General features: G+C 38.2%; 1 protein-coding gene across 5 annotated transcripts in view; it reads left to right on the top strand.

The window, feature by feature from the left end:
- The window catches only part of LOC106082288 (zinc finger protein ush), a 570300-nt gene that overhangs the window by 306903 nt on the left and 250381 nt on the right, over positions 1-13016 (top strand). Inside the window, exon 2 of one of the 5 annotated variants that reach the window (XM_059366046.1) lies at positions 4461-4515. The exons of the other annotated variants lie outside the window; for them this stretch is intronic. The gene's annotated coding sequence lies outside the window, so the exon portion shown is untranslated. The remainder of the gene's footprint in view (positions 1-4460; positions 4516-13016) is intronic. 5 annotated transcript variants of the gene reach the window in all.

Here is a 13016-nt window from a genome sequence, read left to right as displayed (position 1 = left end):
TTTGCCACCACGTCTCAGGACGGCCACCCCTGCCCTAAAAACGGCAATGTAGAACGATATGGGACTCAAATGAAAGGTATTTGAGAAAAGAATACGATTTTGAAATCATAATTTGGCACCAAATTTCAGGGGACCAACACCGTCCTAAAATTCTCTCTACTTTAAAAATCTCTCAAAAGGAAAAGTATGCAGATCAACGTAATATCGGACCCAGTTGAAAGGTAGTCGGGTGTATAGTATTATTTTTGCTTCCATCTTCGGGAGCAAGTTGAGCCAATCAAGAGAATGTGGGACTCAAATAAAAGTAAATTTGAATTGGAGTACGAATCTGATCTGAATCCTAATTTGGGAACAAGTATGCGATCGGGCCAGTATAAGCTTTATTTAATGATGGTTCATCCGCTTAGTCCGATTTTGGGATATTCTTTCCAACATTTCGTCCGGTAACTCACGAATAAATGCTTCAATGTTGTCTTACAATGCGTAATTGAAGCGGTCTTGTCTGTATAGACAAAAGCTTTAACTTTGCCCTACTAAAAATAAACTAAAGGGGTTAAATCGCACGATTTAGGCGGCCAATTGACCGTTCCCGAACGTGAAATAAAATGTTCACCGAACTCGCCATTCAATAAGTCCATTGTAAGGCGTGCTGTGTGGCATTTTGGGCAAATGAAAGTTGGATATAATCTCACGATAGCGCTCATCATTTACAGTTACGTTACGATGCGCATCTTCTTTGTAGAAGTACGCTCCAATGATGTCACCAGCCCATAAACCGCACCAAACTATGTTTTTTTATGGATTTATTGCTAGTTTTTGCCATGCTTCTGGCTGATCTTCGCTCCAAAATCGACAATTCTGCTTATTTACGTACCCATTGAGCCAAAAAAGAGCTTCGTCGCTGAACACAAGAAGCTCGCGATGAACTTTCTAAACAGAGCACGCATTTTGATAATAATATTCAATAATATGCAAGCGTTGTTCGTTTGTAAGACGATTCAGGTTAAATTATAGACCAAACTGAAGATGTTTGACAGTGAAACAAAACACGCAACGTGCGTGAGCTGTTTACACCAGTGTTGCCAAAAAGATAATAGCTAAAAAATCACCCTTTATTTTATATATATATATATGTGTATATATTCTATATGCATGTTAAAATACCAACTTTCATACACATTTTTCTTAAAACTTCAAGTTTTTTTACACCATCTGGCAACTCTACATTAGGGCATTCGTGTAAATATGTTTTTTGTTTTATTTATCTCCCGCGTTGTCTGTTATAAATGCCATTGTGTGTGTGTGTGGCTCGTGTGTACATGTGTAAGTTGCTGTGAGTGAATATGTTCCTGTGTGTTGCAGCATAGATAGGGCATTAGGATGTAATAAATCTAACAACACCATCATCAACATCGGCATCAACCAACCATTCAACCAAAGTGCAAATAAAAAATGGAGGAGCTGATATTAAAAAGAAATGACAAACTAAAATGCATTTTAGTTGAATGTAATGTCGTTTCTGGCACATGTGTATGAGTGTGTGTGTGAGTATGCCATAGTGTTGATGATATTGTTGTCAATGGGTGGGTGGGCTTCATGTAAGATTAATGATTTTTAAGCTAACAAAAACTAAAACTGTTAAAGAGACATTACTACGATTTAGCCAAGTCATAATTTAAATGAAATTAAAAAAAAATTAATAAATTTGTTTTATTATGAATCATGTGATAATGCTCAAAATCTGGATCTCTTATATTGGTCTATTTGCTAAAAATTTTTGGGCGTTTAAGAAAGTTCAGGGATTTATTACATTTTTTTATTCGGGGGATGTTTCGCTCTTCTTTCCAATATCTGTGTCAAGTATGATGTAAATCTGTTCATTATCTGGTGTTGTTTTCATACAAACTTCTCTTTTAATACAATATCTTGAGAACCTATAGGGCTTAGTTAATACCGGTATTGATGAAAGTTCTGCATATGCAATTCCGCTGAAACTTTCGACTTCAATATCAGGTATGGTACTCAATTAGAGAGAAATTCACAGCAACATTTACTCTTCGCAGAAAGAACTTCACTTCAACACTCATGGTGTAAAGAATTCAAACCGCTTTTCAACTCATATATTAATTTTTTATGCCCTCCACCATAGGGGGTATACTAATCTAGCCATTCCGTTTCTAACAGGTCGATATATTGATCTGCGACATTATAAAATATACATATTCTGGGTCGCCTAGACATTCTGAGTCTATCTAGCCATCCGTCTATCGAAATCACGATAGTGGCCGAACGCGTAAAGCTAGCCGCTTAAAATTTTGCACAGATTCTTCTAATTGATGTAGGTCATTAGGGATTCCAAATGGGCTATATCGGTTCAGATTTGTATAAAGCCCCCATATAAACCGATCCGCCAATTTGACTCTTGAGCCCTTTTGAGTTTCAATTTTCATACGATTTGGATCGAATTTAGAACAAAGACTTGAGTTATGAATTCCAACATCCATGCCAGGTATGATCCGCATCGGTTTATAAACAGCCCCCATATAAACCGATCCCCGGATTTAACTTCTGGAGGCCTTAGATTTGGCTGAAATTTGGAACAAAGACTTGCATTATGAATTTAAATATCCATGCCAAGTATGATCCGGATCGGTTTATAAACAGATATAGTCCCCACACAAATCGATCCCCGGATTTGACTTCTTGAGCCCTTAGAAGCCTCACTTTCATCTGATTTGGCTGAAATTTGGAACAAAAATTTGTGTTAAGACTTTCAACATCCCTGCCAAGTATGATCCGAATCAGTGTATAATTTGATTTAACCCCCATATAAACCGATCCGCGGATTTTACTTCTTGAGCCCTTAGAAGCCTCAATTTTCGTTGGAACAAAGACTTGTGTTATGACTTTCAACGTCCATGCAAAGTATGATCGAAAATCGGTCAATAAACAGATGTAGCCCCCATATAAGCCGATCACCTGATTTGACTTCTGGAGCCCCTAGAAGCCTGAATTTTCATCCGAATTGGCTAAAATTTGGAACAGTGACTTGAGTTATGACTTCCAACATCCATGCAGAGTATGATGCGAATTGGTCTGTAAACAGATATAGCTCCCATATAAGCCGATCCCCGGATTTGACTTCTTGAGCCTTTTAAAGCCTCAGTTTTCATCCGATTTGGCTGAAATGTGGAACATAGACTAGAGTTATTTCTTCGAACATGCATGCCATGTACGATCCGAATCGGTTTATAAACAGATATAGCCCCCTTATAAACCGGTCCCCGGATTTGACTTCTTAAGCCTCTAGAAGCCTCAATTTTCATAGGAACAAACACTTGTGTTATAACTTTCACCATTCACACCAAGTATGGTCCAAATCAGTCTATAAACAGATATAGCCCCCATATAAACCGCTCACCGGATTTGACTTCTTGAGTCTTTTGGAAGCCTACATTTTTACTTGATTTGGCTGAAATTCAGCCCAAACCCCTATCTTATGACTAACAGCACCAATGCCAAGTTTTATCCGAATCGGTCAATATTGTCATATAGGCTCCTAAGAACCGACATCCCGATGTGATTTCTTGAGACCAAAACTTGTTATAATCCGATTCGGACCTTAAATGAATTGTATGCTGAACATTGTAGAAGTCATTGCGTAATATTACAGTTCATTCGGATAAGAATTGCGCCTTGTAGGAAGCAAAATCGGGAGATGGGTTTATATGGGAGCTGTATCTAGCTACAGATCGATTCAGACAATATTGGAAACGTATGCTTCCGCTAAATCGTATAAGAATTGCGCCCTCTAGAGGCTTAAGAAATCAAGTTCCCAGATCGGTTTATATGTCAGCTATATCAGATTATGTACCCATTTGTGACATACTTAGCCAAGATCGGTTTATATGGCAGCTATATCAGGTTATGAACCGATTTGAATCATACTCAACACAGTTGTTCGACATGATACCAAAACACGACGTGCAATTACAGTCAAATCGGATAGGAATTGCACCCACTAAAAGCTGAAGAAGTCAAGACCCCAGATCGGTTTATATGGCAGCTATATCAGGTTATGAACCGAGTTGAACCATACTTAGCACAGTTGCTGGAAGTGATAGCAAAACACTACGTGCAAAATTTTGGTCAAATCGGACGAGAATTGCGCCATCTAGGGGCTCATGAAGTCAAGACCCAAGATTGGTTTATATGGCAGCTATATCAGGTTATGAAGCGGTTTTACTTGTTTAAACTAAATGTCTTATTATTTTTACCTAAAACTGATCAACTATATATATTTGAAAACACAATGAGTCAGTCTAAACGAACTTTTTATTCGCTTATTGGCGTAGCTAATTTGCGGCTTCAAAAGGTTTCTTTTTATCTAAATTTCTAATTAAAGTAGTACCCACACGAATGTTCGAATATAATCAGGTATATTTTCTTTATTTTTTCAGGTACATCTTCATAGGCTTAATCTTCTTTATTAGTTCATTTTCTGAATAAATATTGGTGAGTATACTGAAACATTTTATTGCACATGAAAAAAAAAAAACAATAAACAAGAAGATGAGGAGTACTATCTAATATTGTATGCCACTGAGATTATGGCTGCCAAGTGATTACCAAATAGTGGCTGCATATGATTCTTGTATGTTCGAGGACTGCTATATAAATGTTAAGCCTACAAATTAAATCCAAATTTTTTATCATCAAAAATGGTTTTGGTGTTTTTCAAAGTATCCTCCACCATCACTTATGAACTTTTCCATTCGCTCAAACGAATTTTCGAAGCATTTTTGACCCTTCAATTGAGTCACTTCCAAAACATGTTTGAAGAATGCTTCAACAGCATTTTTTGGCAACAAAAATCATTGACCACGCATGTTTATCTTAATGTGCGGGAATGAAAAGAAGTCATTCGGTGGCAAGGCAGTAGGTTTTTTGATATTTCCCAATATTTTACCACTCAGAATTGACCATCTTACACCTACCCTACAATTATAAATTCGGGCAATATATAAAAATATATATGTATATGAGAACTATATCTAAATCTGAAAATGTTGTTACTACGGCCATTTAAGTGCAAATCAGGCGATATATATATATATATATATATATATATAACCGATTTTGATGAAATTGTTCAGATATGTTAAGTTCGATAACAAAACAATCCATGCCAAATTTTGTCCAGATCGGTTAAAAATTGAAGCTACTACGGCCATTTAAGTGCAAATCAGGCGATACATATATATGTGAGCTATATCCAAATCTGAACCGATTTTGATGAAATTGTGCAGATATGTTAAGTTCGATAACAAAACAATCCATGCCCAATATTGTGTAGATCGGTTGAAAATTGTAGCTACTACGGCCATTTAAGTGCAAATCGGGCGATACATATATATGGGAGCTATATCTAAATCTGAACCGATTTTGATGAAATTTCGCAGATATGTTTAGATCAGTAATAAAACAATCCACGCCAAATTTTGTGCCGATAGGTTGCAAATTGTAGCTACTACGGCCATTTAAGTGCAAATCGGGCGATATATATATATGGGAGCTATAGCTAAATCTGAACCGATTTTGATGAAATTTTGCCCATATGTTAAGTTCGATAACAAAACAATCCATGCCAAATTGTGTGCAGATCGGTTGAAAATTATAGCTACTACGGCCATTTAAGTGCAAATCAAGCGATTCATATATATGGGAGCTATATATAAATCTGAACCGATTGTGATGAAATTTTGCAGATATGTTGGGATCAGTATAAAAACAGTCCGTGCCAAATTTTGTGTAGAACGTTTGAAAATTGTAGCTACTACGGCCATTTAAGTGCAAATCGGGCGATACATATATATGGGAGCTATATCTAAATCTGAACCGATTTTGATGAAATTTTGCGGATATGTTGGAATCAGTAACAAAACAATCCACGCCAAATTTTGTGTATATCGGTTAAAAATTTAAGCCATTTAAGTGCAAATCGGGCGATACATATATATGGGAGCTATATCAAAATCTGAACCGATTTCTATAAAATTCACTATTAATGTCGAGAGTTATAAGAGAATCCCTCGTGCAAAATTTCGTGAGAATCGGTTTACAAATGACGATAAAATTGCAATTTTAGTCTAAATCGGACGTACATATTTATGGAAGCTATATCTAATTCTGAACCGATTTTTATGATATTCACTAATAATGTCTAGACTTATATGAGAATTACTCGTGCAAAATTTCGTGAGAATCGGTCTACAAATGACGATATAATTGCAATTTTCGTCCAAATCGGACGACTTTGGATTTGAATATAGCTCCCATATATGTAGCTATAACCAAATCTAAACCGATTTATTCCAATTTCCAATAGGCTTGGTCTCAAGGGCTAAGAAAATGATTGTGCCAGATTTGAAGACGATCGGAAAGAAATTGCGACTTGCACTTTGTACATAAATTAACACGGACAGACAGACAGATCTGAACTGATTTCGAGCAAACTTCTCACATACTGTGACGGTCGTAGAGGAAAGCGTTGTACGAAGTTCTGGGAAGATTGGTCAATAAATGCACTTGCAGTGGCTCTAGGAGTGAAAATCTGGCGATATATATAGATATATGAGAGCTATATCTAAATCTGAACCGATTTCCATAAAATTCACCTGCAATGTCGAAAGTCATAAAAAAATCTTTCCTGCCAATTTTCGAGAGAATCGGTGAACAAATGACTATTTTGTTGCATTACTACTGAAAATCGGACGAACATATATATGGGAGCTATATCCAAATCTGAAACGATTTTTTTCCAATTTCAATAGGCTTCGTCTCTAGACCAAAAAACATGTCTGTACCAAATTTTAAGACGATCGGATGAAAACTCCGACCTGTACTTTGTACACAAATTAACATGGACAGACGAACAGACTGACGTACGGACAGACAGACAGACGGTCATAGCTAAATCGTTCAGAAAGTGATTCTGAGTCGATCGGTATACTTATCAATGGACCTATCTCTCTTCCTTTTGGGTGTTACAAAGTAAATACAAGGTAAAATGTAGTGCCACAAAATGCATTGGGCGCCTGTTCAAACAATTTTATGGAAATGTTGGCTTTGAAAAATCCTTTCGAGGCCAAAGGTCAACTTGAGAGAATTTTTCAGTGAAATTTAGCCTTAAGAAAAAAAATTTCTTATAATTTGGTCTTTGGAAAAAATTTAATTGAAATTTTATGTTTAGAAAAAAGTGTACAAAAACTTTGTCTTAAGGAAAACATTCAATTCAAATCTTGTCTTCAGAAAAATTTAATTTTTTCTTAAAAATAATGTCGAGGGGTGCTGCAGAAGATTTGTCGTTAGAGAACCGTACACTGAAGATTTGCCTTTAGAAAAAATTTCATTAAAATTTGCCTTTTAGTAAAAATTTCATTACAATTTTGTCCTGGCCTGAGCTAAATTTTGTCCTTATAGAACATTTTAAACAATTTTGTCATTAAAGAAAATTGTACTGAAGTGATGTGTTTAGAATTGGATGGGGGTATACTAATTTCGTCATATAAGGCGCAATTCTTATCCGAATGAACTGAAATATTACACAATGACTTCTGCAATGTTCAGCATTCATTTATGGTCCGAATCGGACGATAACTTGATATAGCTTCAATAGCAAAACAATTCTTATTCATTATTCTATGTTTGTCTAAAAAAAAAATACCGCGCATAGAACTCGACAAATGCGATCAATGGGGGAGGGTATATAAGATTCGACCCGGCCGAACTTAGCACGCTCTTACTTGTTAGTTTTTGTCTCAGACAAAATAATTTTGCGCGGGACTCGGGCACAATAGCCCCATCCCCCCTTCCCCCTTCTGGTTACGTCCCTGGCTGCCATATAAACCGATCTTCGGTCTTGACTTCCTGAGCCTTATGTGGTCGCAATTCTTATTCGATTTGGCTGAACACACCTGTCAAATATGGTCTGAATCGGTCAATAAGCTGATATACATTCCATGTAAACCGTTCTGCCGATTTTAATTCTTGAGCCCCTCTAGGACCCAATTCTTACCCGATTTCTCCGAAATTTTGACTTCTACTATGGTCTCCAACATCTAAACCCAATTATGGTTCATAACCTGTTTATTTTTATCCATTATCTTTTTTTTTTGCTTATAAAGAGATACCCGGGCAAAGAACTTGACAAATGCGATTCATGGTGGATGATAAATAGGATTCGGTCCGAACTTAGCACGTTTTTACTTGTTCTTTTTCGAAAAATCCTGAACTAATGACATATAAATATTTAAGATCGTTGACTATGGTAAAGCTTTTCTCTTTCTTTAAGTATTTTGCGATGTGGTCAATTTATTAAAGCCAAATTTCTAAACTTCACGATGCTAAGCATGGTTCAAATCGGTTCATAATCTGATATAGCTACCATATAAACAGATCTTGGGTTTTGGCTTCTTGAGCCTATAGAGGGCGCTATTCTTATCCGATTTGGCTGAAATTTTGCAAATAGCGTTGAGGAATGACTTTCAACAACTGTGCTAAGTATGGCCTAAATCAGTCCTTAACCTGATAAAGCTGCCATATAAACCGATCTCCCGATTAGATTGCTTGAGCTTTTAGGGGGTACAATTCTTATCCAATCCGTTCGAAATTTTGCATACATCGTTTTGGTATGACTTTCATACACATTTCTCAATTGCATTAACCAACCCCCACCAACGCGATGGCAAAATCGAATTGAAAAGAAACAAACATGTTAAGCTTTTTTTCGCTCCAAAACAAATACTTCGATAATAATACGAAGATGTTTGGCAAAAAATCCTTGAAAATCACTGAAGATAAAAGCCGGCGGTCAGGAATGGATGACATAAGAAATGAACAATGTCTATCTCTCTTTACTTGCTTGCATAAAACATAGATGCAAACAAACTGCAATACATCATCATTTGGACACATATGAAAGTTGGGTTAGCGTTTATGTGTGTAACAGGGTGACAAGTGCAACATGGGATATTCAAGTCATTGTAAAGTCGTTTTTTAATTTTCGGGGCTTTTTCTCAGCAGTTCAGTACGGCGATTGGGTTGCGCTTTCGTGCATTTCTCTCTTATCGTTCGAAACAGTTATGTTTCCTTTTTTTGCTGTGGTAGTAATCTGGTGCTCTTATCTAGATTCACATTAAAATGTATCTCTTTTTTGCTAGCACTACAAATACGGACACACTTACACATTATATACACACACACGCTCATATATTTGATTATACACATATGCCCTACAAACATTTTTCATAATTTTGGAAGAGCGTTGGTCCCCGCAATGGGAAAAAAATCTTCTTGAAAATTTGTACCCAATTTTCTTCTGTATGAGTCGCGAAACTCCGCCTATGAAGCTGACCGCCTGGGTTCGAATTCTGGCGAGACCATCAGAAAAAATATTCAGCGGTGGTTTTCCCCTCCTAATGTTGGCAATATTTGTGAGGTATTATGCCATGTAAAACTTCTCTCAAAAAGAGTTGTCTAACTGCGGCACGCCGTTCGGACTCGCCTATAAAAAGGAGGCCCCTTATCATTGAGCTTTAACTTGATTCGGACTGCACTCATTGATATGTGAGAAGTTTGCCCCTGATCCTTAGTGGAATGTTCTTGGGCAATATTTGCACTTGCGATTTCCATGAGTCGCGAAACACTCTCCTACGATGTCATTGGGTAATCTATTACGTATGGGGACGTTTTAGCAACTTTTCGCTACGATTCTCTTACAACCCATTGCATTATAATCCTCCGTATGACTTGTGAAACATTCTTCTAAGTTATCATTGGACAATCCGTAGTGCGGCAGTTTAAGATCTTTTAGATTTTCTAACCCAATAACGCGCAACTCTTTTGGAACCATATAAAAAATATTCCAAAACACTAATTGTTACTCGTCCCGGAGAGTAATGCGCAACTCTTCTAGAAGAGTATTTTATAAATCTTCAATAACACTCATTTGTTACTCATCCACACGATTCTAAGATCTTCCAAAACTCTTCTGACATACTCTTTAGTAAATCATGAGGAAGATTTGCGGAACACTTTTCCAGAAAATTCGTATTGAGGCCACATCTCCTTACGACTAAGGAATCATCTACGACTCTTAGACGAGCTCCAGAAGATTCGTCTTGAGGACACACAACTGGGGAATCGTTTACGACTCTTAGACGAGCTCGTCCGCGAACGTAACCTTCATCTTGAAGATAAGCGGAAGATTGTTTGCCGATCATAAATGTTTGCAGGGCGTATCTCAACTGTGACTTTGTTCGCTTGTACTAACACATCATTCCCACGGCATACACGGTAAAAATTTGAATGGCCTTGCAAATAGAAATGATTGGCATCATATGGAAATAAAAGTGTTGTAATTTGACACTTTCTAAAAACCGATTGGGACATCTATAAGGCTGAGCTAAGAAAAAAACAAGGGCGAGCTGAGAAAGGCTCGGAACAAATCCTGGGTAGAATTCTACAGCTCCGTTGAGGATACATCTGAGGCCTCTAGGCTAAGGAAGATTCTGTCCTTGAGACCTATTACGGTGGGGTATGTTCAGAAGTCAGCGAATGTATGGACAATGTTTAGTGAGGAAACACTAGAACTACTCGTTGATACACATTTCCTGGGAAATTCTCCAACGGACAACGTGGCGCCAGAAGAGGTTGTCACTGGTATGCATTCGTCGCAGGCTATTAGGGAAACTGTGTCTGAGCCAAAAATCCTTTGAGCGATAGGAAATTTCAATTCCCTTAAGTCGTCAAGCCTTGATCATGTATTACCGGTTGAATTACAAGCTGTGTCTGATAGACTGGTTCCCTGGCTTAGGGAGATATACACTGCTTGTATCACCATGTCATATATATCTGTGGGATGGAAGGTCATTTTCATTCAGAAAGCAGGAAAACCTTAACACACGAAGGTGAAAGATTTTCGTCCTATTAGTCTGTTATCCTCTATGCTGAAGACCCTTGAGAGGTTGATAGAAACATATCTTAGGGCAAAGATCCCTGGAGATCGCTTGTCGCGGCAGCAACATACATATAGTAAAGGCAAATCCACTGAAACAGCCCTTCACGACCTAGTCGGCTACTTAGAGGGTTTTCTCGCTGTCAAGCAATGAAAGAAAAGCACCTTCAATGTCAAGAAATGCTACCATTGTAGGTAGCATTGCTTGACATTGAAGGTGCTCTTAATAATGTAAAACCGACGGCAATCATGAAGGAGTTGGAATTTCTAGGCATCAACTCTACCGCGCAAGAAAGTTTATTAATAACATATTTACTAATAGATGCATTTCGGCAGGCTTTGGATTTGTGGGTCTAAAAAGATTGGTCAGCAGAGGAACACCTCAAGGAGGTGTACTGCCTCCTGTACTTTGGAATATAGCCATTAGCAATATATTATTGTCTCTGGAAGATAAATGTGTAAAAGTGGTCGCGTATGCTGATGACGTGGCAATTGCGGTTAGGGGAAAGTTTCCCAGCACTATACACTTCAGGAAGCTCTACGTTCAATAGCATAGTGGGCTACCGAAAGTGGTCTAAGGATAAATCCGTGCAAGACAGAAGTTGTTTTTTCAGCAGGAGATACAAGTTGCATACAGTGGAAACTGGAGAGAATGTTCAATTTACAGAAAGCGCAAAATACCTGGGTGTTTTGCTGGACAGGAAATTGAACTTCCAATCCAACATTTTGGAAAGGGCAAGAAAGGCAACTCTTGCCCCATACATCTGCATGAGAGCCATTGGCAAAAGTTGGGGGTTTAGACCGCGGGTCATTCATTGGGTTGCAGTTATCAGACCTATAATGCTATATGGTGTTGTGGTCAGGTGGACGGCGCTTCAAAAATCCACCTACTGCTCAATACTTATCCGGATCCATCTGATGCACTGAATTTAATGCTACATCTAATGCCTCTGGATATTGTGGCTAGATAGATTGCTGCGACCACTGCCGAAAGTCTAAACGAGCTTTCCCTTTGGTCATGTGGCGGCTACGGACAATGTGTTATCCTTGATACAATATCCGATGCTTCAGGCACTGTGAATTACATCCTACCTGAGCCGCTTTTTGATAAAAATTACTGTACCACTATACCTGATAGAACCGATTGGAACTACGATATTCCTGGTAACAGAAGTTGCATGGACTTCTTTAGGAATGGTTGCAAACTAAACGGCCAGGTGGGCTTTGGGGTGTACTCTAAAGATCTAGAACTGTTCATATCGAAAAGGTTACCCGACCACTGCAGTGTGTATCAAGCGGAGATCCTTTTAATTAAGGAAGTGGTGGAATGGCTTAGATATAATTGTCATTAATATCTTCTCAGACAGCCAGGCAGCCACTAAATACGTGGAGAATGTATTTCTGAACACAAAAATTGCCCAAATCTTTCAACGAGATGGCTGACCAGTTCAAAATTCAATGTTCTGGGTGCAGGGCCACAGGGAATTGTAAAGTGGACGAGCTTGCGAGACTTGGAACTATCCTAAACATTCCAGGGATACTGGAATCTTTGAGTATGCCTCTAGCGACATGTAAGCTAAGTTTTCAGGACCAGGCCCGAAGTACAACGAATGGTAGATGGTCGCAAAGAGGGGGCTGTGAGCATTCCAAAACTATCTGGCCTAATCTAAATTTGAAGAGGTCTACTGCTTTGCTGCCATTGGCTACAACAGATGTCTCGGTCGGAAATGGGAAAACATGCTGACAGGCTGAAGGTTGTCAGTAACGACTTTTGCAGAGGACATCTAAGAAGAAGAAGCTATAGAACACCTTCTGTGTGTATGTCCCACACTAGCAGTCAGAAAGAGTCCCACTTTAGGTTCTCATTTCTTTGAGAACCTGTCTGATTTAGCGGATGTCAACATTCGCAAGTTATTGGGCTTTTTAAAGCGATCTGGATGGTTCATCGGTAGAAACTAGAAGGTATCTTCCTTCTTCTGTTTCTTTGGTACCACAATGG

This window comes from Stomoxys calcitrans, chromosome 3, assembly GCF_963082655.1.
Source record: "Stomoxys calcitrans chromosome 3, idStoCalc2.1, whole genome shotgun sequence".
Taxonomy (NCBI): domain Eukaryota; kingdom Metazoa; phylum Arthropoda; class Insecta; order Diptera; family Muscidae; genus Stomoxys; species Stomoxys calcitrans.
Note: the sequence above shows the minus strand (reverse complement) of the source record. Positions and strands in the feature narration are given on the sequence as shown.